The sequence below is a fragment of the Micropterus salmoides genome, unplaced genomic scaffold (assembly GCF_014851395.1).
Source record: "Micropterus salmoides isolate LMB-PRFRI ecotype aquatic unplaced genomic scaffold, ASM1485139v1 Ms_hic_scaffold_2, whole genome shotgun sequence".
In the NCBI taxonomy this organism is placed as follows: domain Eukaryota; kingdom Metazoa; phylum Chordata; class Actinopteri; order Centrarchiformes; family Centrarchidae; genus Micropterus; species Micropterus salmoides.
Genome location: NW_024041150.1, coordinates 46,785,687 through 46,801,217, shown reverse-complemented (window position 1 = coordinate 46,801,217; position 15,531 = coordinate 46,785,687). Strand labels below are relative to the sequence as shown.

The 15,531-nt window shown below is 42.1% G+C and overlaps 1 pseudogene; it reads left to right on the top strand.

Annotated features, from left to right (window-relative positions):
- Positions 1–992: 992 nt before the first annotated feature.
- Positions 993–1,888, top strand: LOC119912433 (annotated as a pseudogene).
- Positions 1,889–15,531: the final 13,643 nt, after the last annotated feature.

Sequence of the window (15,531 nt, the reverse complement as noted above, 5' to 3'; positions counted from 1 at the left end):
CTGACCACTGTTTGATAACTTTTGAGTTTGTATTGCTGAACTACTCGCCATTGGGCAAAAATTTCTATACAAGATGTCTGTCTGATAGTGCTGTAGCTAAATTTAAGGATGCGATTCCATCAGCTCTAAATACATTATCTAGTCACAAAGTAACGGAGGACTCCTATGCTAATTTCAGTCCCTCCCAAATCGATCATCTTGTTGATAGTGCTGCAGGCTCGCTGCGAATGACACTCGACTCTGTAGCCCCTCTAAAAAAGAAAATACTAAAACAAAGACGGTTAGCTCCATGGTATAATACTGAAACTCGCAAATTAAAGCAAATATCGCGGAAACTTGAGAGGAATTGGCGTTCCACCAAAGTGGAAAATTCTCGTTTAATTTGGCAAGATAGTCTTAAAACTTATAGGAAGGCCCTCCGTAATGCCAGAGCAGCGTACTACTCGTCATTAATAGAGGAAAATAGGAACAACCCCAGGTTTCTTTTCAGCACTGTAGCCAGGCTGACAGAGTCACAGCTCTATTGAGCCAAGTATTCCCATAGCTCTCAGTAGTTACGACTTCATGAGCTTCTTTAATGATAAAATTCTAGTTATTAGAGACAAAATTCACCAAGACCTGCCCTCAACTGGCACCAACTTATCTCTAAACTCTTTAGAACTTTAGAAACAGCTATAGAACCAGATACATGTTTAGACTGTTTTGCTTCCCTCAATCTTTACCAACTAACTTCAATAATTTCTTCATCTAAACCATCAACCTGCCTCTTAGACCCCATCCCGACTAGGTTGCTTAAAGATGTTTTACCCTTAGTCAGCACCTCTATACTAGATATGATCAATCTATCTTTATCAACAGGCTATGTACCACAGTACTTTGAAGTAGCTGTAATTAAACCTCTTCTGAAAAAGCCCAAACTTGATCCGGATGTTTTAGCCAACTATAGACCTATATCTAACCTTCCATTTCTCTCTCCAATCCTCTTCACTTTATATATGCTTCCTTTAGGCAATATTATCAGGAAACATTCCATAAGTTTTCATTGCTATGCAGATGATACTCAGTTATATCTATCGATCAAGCCAGATGAAACTCATCAGTTAGCTAAACTTCAAATGTGCCTTCAGGATGTTAAAACCTGGATGACCTGTAATTTTCTAATGTTAAATTGAGATAAAACTGAAGTTATTGTTCTGGGGCCTAAGCACCTCCGTGACGCATTATCTAAAGATATAGTTTCCCTGGATGGCATCGCCCTGGCCTCCAGCACCACTGTGAGGAATCTTGGAGTTATCTTTGAGCAGGACATGTCGTTTAAGTCTCACATTAAGCAAATTTCAAGGACCGCCTTTTTTCACCTACGTAATATTGCGAAAATCAGGAACATCCTGTCTAAAAATGATGCAGAAAAACTAGTCCATGCATTTGTTACTTCAAGGCTGGATTACTGCAATTCCTTATTATCAGGCTGCTCGAAAAAGTCTGTTAAGACTCTTCAGCTGATCCAGAATGCTGCAGCACGTGTTCTGACAGGAACCAGGAAAAGAGATCATATTTTCCCGTCTTAGCTTCTCTGCATTGGCTTCCAGTAAAATCCAGAATAGAATTTAAAATCATTCTTCTTACCTACAAAGCTCTTAATGGTCAGGCACCATCTTATCTTAAAGAGCTCATAGTACCTTACTACCCCACCAGAGCACTGCGCTCCCAGAATGCAGGGTTACTTGTGGTTCCTAGAGTCTCCAAAAGTAGACTAGGAGCCAGAGCGTTCAGCTATCAAGCTCCTCTCCTGTGGAACCAGGTTCCAGTTTGGGTTCAGGAGGCAGACACCATCTCCACATTTAAGAGTAGGCTTAAGACTTTCCTCTTTGATAAAGCTTATAGTTAGGGCTGGCTCAGGTGAGTCCTGAACCATCCCTTAGTTATGCTGCTATAGGCCTAGACTGCCGGGGGATTTCCCATGATGCACTGAGCTCCTCTCTCCTCTACTTTCTCTCCCTCTGTATGCAACCTTATCCCATTATTGCATGTTACTAACACAACTTCTCCCCTTTCTGGTAGTCTTGTGCTTTCTCGTCCCTCTCCTCTCTCCTCCTATCACTTCCTGCAGGTGTTTCTGGCTCTGGAGCTGTGGAGTCTGGATCTGTGGTTGCGGGTCACCTGCTGCCCCCGTGTTCCTGCTCGACACCCTCTGCTGCAACGACTACTGTTACTAGTCTTATTGTTATTATTGTTATTATAATCATTAACATTACGATTGTTACCATTAACACTATTATAAATATCTGTACCATTTTTCATTTAGTCTATAGCAACATCACCTTTACTGTCTGTACCTCTGTGTGGATATTGTGTAGGCTGCCTCCCTCCCCTCTCTCCCTCTCTCTCTCTCTCCCTCTCTCTCTCTCTCTCTCTCTCTCTCTCTTTCACCCCAACCGGTCGAGGCAGATGGCCGCCCACCCTGAGCCATGGTTCTGCTCGAGGTTTCTGCCTCTTAAAGGAAGTTTTTCCTTGCCTCTGTCGCCTAGTGCTGCTCTTGGTGGGAACTGCTGGGCTTCTGTAAATATCATCACAGAGTACGGTCTAGACCTGCTCTTTATGAAAAGCGCTGTGAGATAACTGTTGTTGTGATTTGGCGCTATATAAATAAAATTGAATTGAATTGAAAATTTCCATAACTATGACAATCTAATGAAGATAACATATATGTGCAAAAGATATGAAGTGTTTCATTTTGTATTTTAACATCAATGTATTGTTTGCAGTCATTAAAACAACTGAAAAGCATGACTACACCCACTTTCACCTACTCTTTAACAATTAGAATATAGTTATATATTATATTAAATTATATAGTTTTGAAAATAAAACACAAACAGAAATGTTGAAAGAATTTTATTATAATCAAAAATAAAAGAAATTAAAGCTGCAAGCAGCGTTGGGCGGGCCCTCGCACTAGTAGCGCGTCCGCGCGTGAGCCGGCCGAGTTGCATATTCTGGAGCTCTGCCGGTGCGGCTGTGAATTTCCTACGCGGTTCCGACGCCGCATGAATGTGCTATATGTCACTTCCTGTGTCCCCTATGTGGAGCTACATAGCACTTGCCGCTATGAATATAAATCGGTATTGACGTGTAGATGTCTGCGGGGTGGGAGAGTTAACAAGCACGTAAAGTTTGTTTCAGATGTGAACATGTACACTGAACAATAATGTACCCAAACAATAAAATAAATTCCTTTTATATTTCCCTGCCTTGTTGTTTATGTGTACATACAGAGGAAGAATGTGAGAACAGCACACATTTCATCGTTACTGTGTGTTAGAGCATGGGAGAACAGTGGATACTTTTAATACAGCCCACACCCCTAATACTGTGTAACTATAACAAGTAGAGAACAGAAGAAAAAGATTTCTTTCTTTACAACTGTCTGCATAGCTTATTCATATTGTGTAATGAATGAAAATAAATAGGCCTACTAGGATCCTCTCTACTTTGACATTTAAGATTAGCTTGTTTGATCCACCTTCATACACATGTGACATTACTGTACAACTTGAGAAAGGTGAGTTGTTTTCTGCTCCAGCCTGCCTAAAAGAAAAGCGTTTTTGGGATTAAATGGACTTTATTAGCTGCTGCAGTGCAGGATGAACTCAGAATAGACCCATTTCTCACCTTATTATTCTAAATCATGCAACGAAGAAGAAGAAATGCATAAGAAATCCTGGGACAAAATCTGTCCACAAATACTGTACAGCATGTAGTCTGATGATCAAGACTTGTGTTATAGCTGACTTGGGCAGTGAAATGTTTTTTTAATTCATGTGGTCATAGTTGTCCACAACTCAAATCAGAATATAAGAAGAAATGTTTTATACCACCTCAAGAAGGCTTCCTATCAGAAAGGTAGGAAGGTATTTCAAATGTACAACTGCAGTACTTAAATCTAAGTAAAGTAATTTCCCTGACATTTTTGTGTTACTTTACTTTTAATAGACCCATGTAAGAGGTTTTATACTTCCTGTGAGTATAATCCAATCAATCTTATTTTCATACTGTATATCCGTTGTGTAATTTGATAAATTGTGTTGTATGTCGTGCTCGCATCTCAGAGAAGACTCTGACTGCAACATGCGTCTTTGTAAAGAGAGAAACGGACAGAAAAAGTCTCTAACTCTGCCTGTCAGCTCGCTCTGCTCCGTTAAAACTGAATTTACCATACAGAATTGAATACGAGTGCACTCCAGATTTAGCTGCAGCCAGCTGACCGTGTGCTTCTCCCTATACCGCAGTTCTGTGTCCATGCATGCAGCAAACTGAAGCACTGTCTGTCGGTGCTTCTACGTGAAAAGAGAAGGAAGACATTGCTGGTAGTATTGTCTTCAGAGTTGTTAAACACCTCAGCGCACTGAAGGAAGCCATCTGACTGTGTGAGGGGCAAGATCGTTGATGTCTGCAGGCAGAGTAGGAGCTCTCCTGTCTGACTGGTCCACCAATAGCAGAGAAGATGACCCCTTGAGACACAGCCCCTCCTCATTTGCATAATGAGGCAGAAATGCATACAAAAATTTAAGACAGGCAGAAATAAATACCATGGGTGAAAATAAATAAGGTAAATAAATACAAAGGAAGAATAAAACAGACAAAAATATTAAAACACACACATAAATAAATACATTAAAAAAATTAGTAATAAATAAAGTTGAATAAACAAATAAGGTAATTATAACAAAGGTGAATAAGTAAAGGCACTAATTAAAATATATACATTTATGTCTCCTTGTATAATTTAATTACTACCTACATTTATTTATTTACTTATTTTTTTGTGTATTTAATTGGATGCTTATTTATTTATTGAGCATTTATTTATTTCTGTATTTATTTCTGACTGTGTCAGGATCGGTCCTCCATAGCGGGGTGGGAGACTTATCAAGCACGTAAAGTTTGGTTCAGATGTGAGCATGTACACTGAAGTTACAACAACTTCCTGTGTCATGGCGAAGACTTGATCTCTGACGCCACGCCACGGACACACCCATTGACGAAAACTCGCAAATAGCACAACTTTTCATCTTCAATGCCTTTAGAAGGCACAGCACAAATTTGAAGTCGGTCGGACTAAATCCCTAGGAGGAGTTCGTTAAAGTGTGTAAATCATCCAAAATTTGACGTAAAATTCAAAATGGCCGACTTCCTGTTGATTTTAGGGCATCGCTCCAAGAGGCTTTTTTGTGCGTCTGGACAAGATACACGTACCACAGAAAATTCGTGCACGTAGGTAAAACGTGCGGCGGGGGCTGCTTCGTTAAAAGTCACTTCCTGTTGCCAGCAGGTGGCGCTATGACTGTCTGTGAATGTCAGCATGTACATGTGTTCAGGGCGGGACTCTCATCCTACATGTACAGTTTGGTCCAGATGTGAGCATGTACACTGAAGTTACGACAACTTCCGTGTCATGGCGAAGAGCTGATCTTTGACGCCACGCCACGGACACGCCCATTGACGAAAACTTGCAAATAGCACAACTTTTCATCTTCAATGCCTTTAGAAGGCACAGCACAAATTTGAGGTCGGTCGGACTAAATCCCTAGGAGGAGTTCGTTAAAGTACGAAGTGTGTAAATCATCCAAAATTTGACGTAAAATTCAAAATGGCCGACTTCCTGTTGATTTTAGGCTATGGCTCCAAGAGGCTTTTTTGTGCGTCTGGACAAGATACACGTACCACAGAAAATTCGTGCACAGGTGAAACGTGCGGCGGGGGCTGCTTCGTTAAAGGTCACTTCTGTTGCCAGCAGGTGGCGCTATGACTGTGGGTGAATGTCGGCATGTACATGTGTTCAGGGCGGGACTCTCATCCTACATGTACAGTTTGGTCCAGATGTGAGCATGTACACTGAAGTTACGACAACTTCCGTGTCATGGCGAAGAGCTGATCTTTGACGCCACGCCACGGACACGCCCATTGACGAAAACTTGCAAATAGCACAACTTTTCATCTTCAATGCCTTTAGAAGGCACAGCACAAATTTGAGGTCGGTCGGACTAAATCCCTAGGAGGAGTTCGTTAAAGTACGAAGTGTGTAAATCATCCAAAATTTGACGTAAAATTCAAAATGGCCGACTTCCTGTTGATTTTAGGGCATCGCTCCAAGAGGCTTTTTTGTGCGTCTGGACAAGATACACGTACCACAGAAAATTCGTGCACGTAGGTAAAACGTGCGGCGGGGGCTGCTTCGTTAAAGTCACTTCCTGTTGCCAGCAGGTGGCGCTATGACTGTCTGTGAATGTCAGCATGTACATGTGTTCAGGGCGGGACTCTCATCCTACATGTACAGTTTGGTCCAGATGTGAGCATGTACACTGAAGTTACGACAACTTCCGTGTCATGGCGAAGAGCTGATCTTTGACGCCACGCCACGGACACGCCCATTGACGAAAACTTGCAAATAGCACAACTTTTCATCTTCAATGCCTTTAGAAGGCACAGCACAAATTTGAGGTCGGTCGGACTAAATCCCTAGGAGGAGTTCGTTAAAGTACGAAGTGTGTAAATCATCCAAAATTTGACGTAAAATTCAAAATGGCCGACTTCCTGTTGATTTTAGGCTATGGCTCCAAGAGGCTTTTTTGTGCGTCTGGACAAGATACACGTACCACAGAAAATTCGTGCACGTAGGTGAAACGTGCGGCGGGGGCTGCTTCGTTAAAGTCACTTTCTGTTGCCAGCAGGTGGCGCTATGACTGTGGGTGAATGTCGGCATGTACATGTGTTCAGGGCGGGACTCTCATCCTACATGTACAGTTTGGTCCAGATGTGAGCATGTACACTGAAGTTACGACAACTTCCGTGTCATGGCGAAGAGCTGATCTTTGACGCCACGCCACGGACACGCCCATTGACGAAAACTTGCAAATAGCACAACTTTTCATCTTCAATGCCTTTAGAAGGCACAGCACAAATTTGAGGTCGGTCGGACTAAATCCCTAGGAGGAGTTCGTTAAAGTACGAAGTGTGTAAATCATCCAAAATTTGACGTAAAATTCAAAATGGCCGACTTCCTGTTGATTTTAGGGCATCGCTCCAAGAGGCTTTTTTGTGCGTCTGGACAAGATACACGTACCACAGAAAATTCGTGCACGTAGGTAAAACGTGCGGCGGGGGCTGCTTCGTTAAAAGTCACTTCCTGTTGCCAGCAGGTGGCGCTATGACTGTCTGTGAATGTCAGCATGTACATGTGTTCAGGGCGGGACTCTCATCCTACATGTACAGTTTGGTCCAGATGTGAGCATGTACACTGAAGTTACGACAACTTCCGTGTCATGGCGAAGAGCTGATCTTTGACGCCACGCCACGGACACGCCCATTGACGAAAACTTGCAAATAGCACAACTTTTCATCTTCAATGCCTTTAGAAGGCACAGCACAAATTTGAGGTCGGTCGGACTAAATCCCTAGGAGGAGTTCGTTAAAGTACGAAGTGTGTAAATCATCCAAAATTTGACGTAAAATTCAAAATGGCCGACTTCCTGTTGATTTTAGGCTATGGCTCCAAGAGGCTTTTTTGTGCGTCTGGACAAGATACACGTACCACAGAAAATTCGTGCACGTAGGTGAAACGTGCGGCGGGGGCTGCTTCGTTAAAGGTCACTTTCTGTTGCCAGCAGGTGGCGCTATGACTGTGGGTGAATGTCGGCATGTACATGTGTTCAGGGCGGGACTCTCATCCTACATGTACAGTTTGGTCCAGATGTGAGCATGTACACTGAAGTTACAACAACTTCCTGTTTCATTGCGAATCATCGACGCCACGGACACGCCCATTGACGAAAACTCGCAAATAGCACAACTTTTCATCGTCAATGCCTTTAGAAGGCACAGCAGAAATTTGACGTCGATCCGACTAAATCCCTAGGAGGAGTTCGTTAAAGTACGAAGTGTGTAAATCATCCAAAAATGGCCATAAAATTCAAAATGGCCGACTTCCTGTTGACTTTAGGCTATGGGTTCTTGAGGCTTTTTTGTGCGTCTTGATACGATACATGTCCCCAGAAAATTTCGTACATGTAGGTTGAACGTGAACGAGGGGCTAATCATTTCCAATTTTCTAGGTGGCGCTAGCGAGTCATTTTGCCACGCCCATGTGCGAAACTTGTAGAATACGAAATTTTTCACCGGTTCTGACATGTTTGCAAATTTTGGTGAGTTTTCGAGTATGTTTAGGCCATGTCATTTGGGCCTACTTTGCAGAAAAAAAAAAAAATTAAAGCTGCAAGCAGCGTTGGGCGGGCCCTCGCACTTGTAAGCGCGTCCGCGCGTGAGCCGGCCGAGTTGCACATTCTGGAGTTCTGCCGGTGCGGCTGTGAATTTCCTACGCGTTCCGACGCCGCATGAATGTGCTATATGTCACTTCCTGTGTCCCCTATGTGGAGCTACATAGCACTTGCCGCTATGAATATAAATCGGTATTGACGTGTAGATGTCTGCGGGGTGGGAGAGTTATCAAGCACGTAAAGTTTGTTTCAGATGTGACATGTACACTGAACAATAATGTACCCAAACAATAAAATAAATTCCTTTTATATTTCCCTGCCTTGTTGTTTATGTGTACATACAGAGGAAGAATGTGAGAACAGCACACATTTCATCGTTACTGTGTGTTAGAGCATGGGAGAACAGTGGATACTTTTAATACAGCCCACACCCCTAATACTGTGTAACTATAACAAGTAGAGAACAGAAGAAAAAGATGTTCTTTCTTTACAACTGTCTGCATAGCTTATTCATATTGTGTAATGAATGAAAATAAATAGGCCTACTAGGCTCCTCTCTACTTTGACATTTAAGATTAGCTTGTTTGATCCACCTTCATACACATGTGACATTACTGTACAACTTGAGAAAGGTGAGTTGTTTTCTGCTCCAGCCTGCCTAAAAGAAAAGCGTTTTGGGATTAAATGGACTTTATTAGCTGCTGCAGTGCAGGATGAACTCAGAATAGACCCATTTCTCACCTTATTATTCTAAATCATGCAACGAAGAAGAAGAAATGCATAAGAAATCCTGGGACAAAATCTGTCCACAAATACTGTACAGCATGTAGTCTGATGACAAGACTTGTGTTATAGCTGACTTGGGCAGTGAAATGTTTTTTTAATTCATGTGGTCATAGTTGTCCACAACTCAAATCAGAATATAAGAAGAAATGTTTTATACCACCTCAAGAAGGCTTCCTATCAGAAAGGTAGGAAGGTATTTCAAATGTACAACTGCAGTACTTAAATCTAAGTAAAGTAATTTCCCTGACATTTTTGTGTTACTTTACTTTTAATAGACCATGTAAGAGGTTTTATACTTCCTGTGAGTATAATCCAATCAATCTTATTTTCATACTGTATATCCGTTGTGTAATTTGATAAATTGTGTTGTATGTCGTGCTCGCATCTCAGAGAAGACTCTGACTGCAACATGCGTCTTTGTAAAGAGAGAAACGACAGAAAAAGTCTCTAACTCTGCCTGTCAGCTCGCTCTGCTCCGTTAAAACTGAATTTACCATACAGAATTGAATACGAGTGCACTCCAGATTTAGCTGCAGCCAGCTGACCGTGTGCTTCTCCCTATACCGCAGTTCTGTGTCCATGCATGCAGCAAACTGAAAGCACTGTCTGTCGGTGCGTCTACGTGAAAAGAGAAGGAAGACATTGCTGGTAGTATTGTCTTCAGAGTTGTTAAACACCTCAGCGCACTGAAGGAAGCCATCTGACTGTGTGAGGGGCAAGATCGTTGATGTCTGCAGGCAGAGTAGGAGCTCTCCTGTCTGACTGGTCCACCAATAGCAGAGAAGATGACCCCTTGAGACACAGCCCCTCCTCATTTGCATAATGAGGCAGAAATGCATACAAAAATTTAAGACAGGCAGAAATAAATACCATGGGTGAAAATAAATAAGGTAAATAAATACAAAGGAAGAATAAAACAGACAAAAATATTAAAACACACACATAAATAAATACATTAAAAAAATTAGTAATAAATAAAGTTGAATAAACAAATAAGGTAATTATAACAAAGGTGAATAAGTAAAGGCACTAATTAAAATATATACATTTATGTCTCCTTGTATAATTTAATTACTACCTACATTTATTTATTTACTTATTTTTTTGTGTATTTAATTGGATGCTTATTTATTTATTGAGCATTTATTTATTTCTGTATTTATTTCTGACTGTGTCAGGATCGGTCCTCCATAGCGGGGTGGGAGAGTTATCAAGCACGTAAAGTTTGGTTCAGATGTGAGCATGTACACTGAAGTTACAACAACTTCCTGTGTCATGGCGAAGACTTGATCTCTGACGCCACGCCACGGACACCCCATTGACGAAAACTCGCAAATAGCACAACTTTTCATCTTCAATGCCTTTAGAAGGCACAGCACAAATTTGAAGTCGGTCGGACTAAATCCCTAGGAGGAGTTCGTTAAAGTACGAAGTGTGTAAATCATCCAAAATTTGACGTAAAATTCAAAATGGCCGACTTCCTGTTGATTTTAGGGCATCGCTCCAAGAGGCTTTTTTGTGCGTCTGGACAAGATACACGTACCACAGAAAATTCGTGCACGTAGGTAAACGTGCGGCGGGGGCTGCTTCGTTAAAAGTCACTTCCTGTTGCCAGCAGGTGGCGCTATGACTGTCTGTGAATGTCAGCATGTACATGTGTTCAGGGCGGGACTCTCATCCTACATGTACAGTTTGGTCCAGATGTGAGCATGTACACTGAAGTTACGACAACTTCCGTGTCATGGCGAAGAGCTGATCTTTGACGCCACGCCACGGACACGCCCATTGACGAAAACTTGCAAATAGCACAACTTTTCATCTTCAATGCCTTTAGAAGGCACAGCACAAATTTGAGGTCGGTCGGACTAAATCCCTAGGAGGAGTTCGTTAAAGTACGAAGTGTGTAAATCATCCAAAATTTGACGTAAAATTCAAAATGGCCGACTTCCTGTTGATTTTAGGGCATCGCTCCAAGAGGCTTTTTTGTGCGTCTGGACAAGATACACGTACCACAGAAAATTCGTGCACGTAGGTAAACGTGCGGCGGGGGCTGCTTCGTTAAAAGTCACTTCCTGTTGCCAGCAGGTGGCGCTATGACTGTCTGTGAATGTCAGCATGTACATGTGTTCAGGGCGGGACTCTCATCCTACATGTACAGTTTGGTCCAGATGTGAGCATGTACACTGAAGTTACGACAACTTCCGTGTCATGGCGAAGAGTGATCTTTGACGCCACGCCACGGACACGCCCATTGACGAAAACTTGCAAATAGCACAACTTTTCATCTTCAATGCCTTTAGAAGGCACAGCACAAATTTGAGGTCGGTCGGACTAAATCCCTAGGAGGAGTTCGTTAAAGTACGAAGTGTGTAAATCATCCAAAATTTGACGTAAAATTCAAAATGGCCGACTTCCTGTTGATTTAGGCTATGGCTCCAAGAGGCTTTTTTGTGCGTCTGGACAAGATACACGTACCACAGAAAATTCGTGCACGTAGGTGAAACGTGCGGCGGGGGCTGCTTCGTTAAAGGTCACTTTCTGTTGCCAGCAGGTGGCGCTATGACTGTGGGTGAATGTCGGCATGTACATGTGTTCAGGGCGGGACTCTCATCCTACATGTACAGTTTGGTCCAGATGTGAGCATGTACACTGAAGTTACAACAACTTCCTGTTTCATTGCGAATCATCGACGCCACGGACACGCCCATTGACGAAAACTCGCAAATAGCACAACTTTTCATCGTCAATGCCTTTAGAAGGCACAGCAGAAATTTGACGTCGATCCGACTAAATCCCTAGGAGGAGTTCGTTAAAGTACGAAGTTGTAAATCATCCAAAAATGGCCATAAAATTCAAAATGGCCGACTTCCTGTTGACTTTAGGCTATGGGTTCTTGAGGCTTTTTTGTGCGTCTTGATACGATACATGTCCCCAGAAAATTTCGTACATGTAGGTTGAACGTGAACGAGGGGCTAATCATTTCCAATTTTCTAGGTGGCGCTAGCGAGTCATTTTGCCACGCCCATGTGCGAAACTTGTAGAATACGAAATTTTTCACCGGTTCTGACATGTTTGCAAATTTTGGTGAGTTTTCGAGTATGTTTAGGCCATGTCATTTGGGCCTACTTTGCAGAAAAAAAAAAAAAAAAAAAAAAAAAAAATAATCCGAGCATTCAATAGGGACCTCGCACGGTCGTGCTCGGGCCCTAATTAAAACTGCAAGCAGCGTTGGGCGGGCCCTCGCACTTGTAAGCGCGTCCGCGTGAGCCGGCCGAGTTGCATATTCTGGAGCTCTGCCGGTGCGGCTGTGAATTTCCTACGCGGTTCCGACGCCGCATGATGCTAATGTCACTTCTCTCCTGTGTCCCCTATGTGGAGCTACATAGCACTTGCCGCTATGAATATAAATCGGTATTGACGTGTAGATGTCTGCGGGGTGGGAGAGTTATCAAGCACGTAAAGTTTGTTTCAGATGTGAGCATGTACACTGAACAATAATGTACCCAAACAATAAAATAAATTCCTTTTATATTTCCCTGCCTTGTTGTTTATGTGTACATACAGAGGAAGAATGTGAGAACAGCACACATTTCATCGTTACTGTGTGTTAGAGCATGGGAGAACAGTGGATACTTTTAATACAGCCCACACCCCTAATACTGTGTAACTATAACAAGTAGAGAACAGAAGAAAAAGATGTTCTTTCTTTACAACTGTCTGCATAGCTTATTCATATTGTGTAATGAATGAAAATAAATAGGCCTACTAGGCTCCTCTCTACTTTGACATTTAAGATTAGCTTGTTTGATCCACCTTCATACACATGTGACATTACTGTACAACTTGAGAAAGGTGAGTTGTTTTCTGCTCCAGCCTGCCTAAAAGAAAAGCGTTTTTGGGATTAAATGGACTTTATTAGCTGCTGCAGTGCAGGATGAACTCAGAAGACCCATTTCTCACCTTATTATTCTAAATCATGCAACGAAGAAGAAGAAATGCATAATAAATCCTGGGACAAAATCTGTCCACAAATACTGTACAGCATGTAGTCTGATGAACAACTTGTGTTATAGCTGACTTGGGCAGTGAAATGTTTAATTTTTTTAATTCATGTGGTCATAGTTGTCCACAACTCAAATCAGAATATAAGAAGAATGTTTTATACCACCTCAAGAAGGCTTCCTATCAGAAAGGTAGGAAGGTATTTCAAATGTACAACTGCAGTACTTAAATCTAAGTAAAGTAATTTCCCTGACATTTTTGTGTTACTTTACTTTTAATAGACCATGTAAGGTTTTATACTTCCTGTGAGTATAATCCAATCAATCTTATTTTCATACTGTATATCCGTTGTGTAATTTGATAAATTGTGTTGTATGTCGTGCTCGCATCTCAGAGAAGACTCTGACTGCAACATGCGTCTTTGTAAAGAGAGAAACGGACAGAAAAAGTCTCTAACTCTGCCTGTCAGCTCGCTCTGCTCCGTTAAAACTGAATTTACCATACAGAATTGATACGAGTGCACTCCAGATTTAGCTGCAGCCAGCTGACCGTGTGTCTACTCCTATACCGCAGTTCTGTGTCCATGCATGCAGCAAACTGAAAGCACTGTCTGTCGGAGCGTCTACGTGAAAAGAGAAGGAAGACATTGCTGGTAGTATTGTCTTCAGAGTTGTTAAACACCTCAGCGCACTGAAGGAAGCCATCTGACTGTGTGAGGGGCAAGATCGTTGATGTCTGCAGGCAGAGTAGGAGCTCTCCTGTCTGACTGGTCCACCAATAGCAGAGAAGATGACCCCTTGAGACACAGCCCCTCCTCATTTGCATAATGAGGCAGAAATGCATACAAAAATTTAAAAAGACAGGCAGAAATAAATACCATGGGTGAAAATAAATAAGGTAAATAAATACAAAGGAAGAATAAAACAGACAAAAATATTAAAACACACACATAAATAAATACATTAAAAAAATTAGTAATAAATAAAGTTGAATAAACAAATAAGGTAATTATAACAAAGGTGAATAAGTAAAGGCACTAATTAAATATATACATTTATGTCTCCTTGTATAATTTAATTACTACCTACATTTATTTATTTACTTTATTTTTTTGTGTATTTAATTGGATGCTTATTTATTTATTGAGCATTTATTTATTTCTGTATTTATTTCTGACTGTGTCAGGATCGGTCCTCCATACGGGGTGGGAGAGTTATCAAGCACGTAAAGTTTGGTTCAGATGTGAGCATGTACACTGAAGTTACAACAACTTCCTGTGTCATGGCGAAGACTTGATCTCTGACGCCACGCCACGGACACCCATTGACGAAAACTCGCAAATAGCACAACTTTTCATCTTCAATGCCTTTAGAAGGCACAGCACAAATTTGAAGTCGGTCGGACTAAATCCCTAGGAGGAGTTCGTTAAAGTACGAAGTGTGTAAATCATCCAAAATTTGACGTAAAATTCAAAATGGCCGACTTCCTGTTGATTTTAGGGCATCGCTCCAAGAGGCTTTTTTGTGCGTCTGGACAAGATACACGTACCACAGAAAATTCGTGCACGTAGGAAACGTGCGGCGGGGGCTGCTTCGTTAAAAGTCACTTCCTGTTGCCAGCAGGTGGCGCTATGACTGTCTGTGAATGTCAGCATGTACATGTGTTCAGGGCGGGACTCTCATCCTACATGTACAGTTTGGTCCAGATGTGAGCATGTACACTGAAGTTACGACAACTTCCGTGTCATGGCGAAGATGATCTTTGACGCCACGCCACGGACACGCCCATTGACGAAAACTTGCAAATAGCACAACTTTTCATCTTCAATGCCTTTAGAAGGCACAGCACAAATTTGAGGTCGGTCGGACTAAATCCCTAGGAGGAGTTCGTTAAAGTACGAAGTGTGTAAATCATCCAAAATTTGACGTAAAATTCAAAATGGCCGACTTCCTGTTGATTTTAGGGCATCGCTCCAAGAGGCTTTTTTGTGCGTCTGGACAAGATACACGTACCACAGAAAATTCGTGCACGTAGGTAAAACGTGCGGCGGGGGCTGCTTCGTTAAAAGTCACTTCCTGTTGCCAGCAGGTGGCGCTATGACTGTGGGTGAATGTCAGCATGTACATGTGTTCAGGGCGGGACTCTCATCCTACATGTACAGTTTGGTCCAGATGTGAGCATGTACACTGAAGTTACGACAACTTCCGTGTCATGGCGAAGAGCTGATCTTTGACGCCACGCCACGGACACGCCCATTGACGAAAACTTGCAAATAGCACAACTTTTCATCTTCAATGCCTTTAGAAGGCACAGCAAATTTGAGGTCGGTCGGACTAAATCCCTAGGAGGAGTTCGTTAAAGTACGAAGTGTGTAAATCATCCAAAATTTGACGTAAAATTCAAAATGGCCGACTTCCTGTTGTTTAGGCTATGGCTCCAAGAGCTTTTTTGTGCGTCTGGACAAGATACA